We start from the raw sequence: 1522 nt of genomic DNA on the forward strand, positions 1-1522 counted from the left end.
ATGGCCAGCAGCTTTTTCATGATAGGCATGATAATCTTAACACAGACCGTGGTTGGAATGCTGGGGAATTTCTCACTCATTTGCAGTTATATCATCCTTCACTTCACGGGTTACAGGTTAAGGTCTACAGATTTGATCCTTAAGCACCTGATTGTGGCCAACTCCTTGGTCCTCCTCTCTAAAGGGGTCCCCCAGACAATGGCAGTCTTTGCATCAAAGCATATCCACGGAGATGCTGGCTGCAAACGTCTCTTCTTTCTGCACAGAGTGGGGAGGGGAGTGTCCATCAGTAGCATCTGCCTCTTGAGTGTCTTTCAGGTGATCACGATCAGTCCCTGGAACTCCAGGTGGGCAGCGCTGAAAGTAACAGCTCCCAAGTACGTGGTTCTCTCTATTTTCCTGTGTTGGATCCTGCAAATGCTGGTAAATGTCATTTTTCCTTTCCATGTGACTGGCAAATGTAGTCACAAAACATCACAGAGGAAAGAGATTTTGGCTACTGTTCTTCTATGTTACTGACAAAACTAGAGACACCTTGTCTGCAGTATTGCTATTATTCCTTCAAGTTTTATGTTTGGGGCTCACACTCTGGGCCGGCAGCTCCATGGTTCTCATCCTGTACAGACATAAGCAGCAGGTCCAGCACATTCATAGGACTGACGCCTCCTCCAGGTCCTCCCCTGAGTCCAGAGCTACTAAATCCATCCTTCTCCTCGGGAGCACCTTTGTCTGCTTTTATTTTCTTTCCTCCATCTGTCAAGTTCTTTTGGCTCTTTTTGATCAATCCAACTGGTTCCTTGTGGACATGAGTATAATCACAGCAGCGTGCTTCCAGGCTGTCAGCCCCTTTCTGCTCATGAGCCATAACTCCAGTGTACACAGGCTCTATTTGGCCTGGATAAGAAATGCAAATTCCTCAACTATTATGAGAAAAGTGTGAATTTATTTCTATGATGATCAATTGCCAGTTCATTTATTCACCCTCAGAAATCTAATTAAATTTTGAATCTCAAGATAATCTTATACAGGACATGCCAAGTATCTTCTTCAATATGAAGACCAATTGAAATATATTGTCATGAAATATGAATATATCAGTGAAGTTTTCTGGTAGAAAAGGAGTTCAGGTTTATGCAATAAGCAACAGGCCTTGAAATAATCTGCATATTATGAAGTGTCCAAATATGTTCTTTTAGTCTAACTAAATAATTTTCCAAGAAATGAAGTAGGTATGGAATTATAGATTAAAGTATACATGAAAATGGATCAATGTGTACAGTAGTCAGAAATAAAATTGAAGAAATTAATGTCCTTACAGAGTAAAGAATACCCTGGTAAGCACTCGAAGGTAAAATCAGGTAAGAGTTTGGGAGCCAGTTACAAGTTTATAGTTAACATTGTTTGTTTGTTTGTTTGTTTTTCATTTTCCTGTCTTTATATTAGTTGGAGACTAATTAATTTACAATATTGTGGTGGTTTTTGCCTAAGATTAATATGAATCACTCATGGATTTGCATGTGTT

General features: G+C 40.1%; 1 pseudogene; it reads left to right on the forward strand.

The window, feature by feature from the left end:
• Nucleotides 1-940, forward strand: LOC133055163 (vomeronasal type-1 receptor 4-like; annotated as a pseudogene).
• The last annotated feature ends 582 nt before the right edge of the window (nucleotides 941-1522 follow it).

The sequence above is a fragment of the Dama dama genome, chromosome 4 (assembly GCF_033118175.1).
Source record: "Dama dama isolate Ldn47 chromosome 4, ASM3311817v1, whole genome shotgun sequence".
Classification (NCBI taxonomy): Eukaryota; Metazoa; Chordata; class Mammalia; order Artiodactyla; family Cervidae; genus Dama; species Dama dama.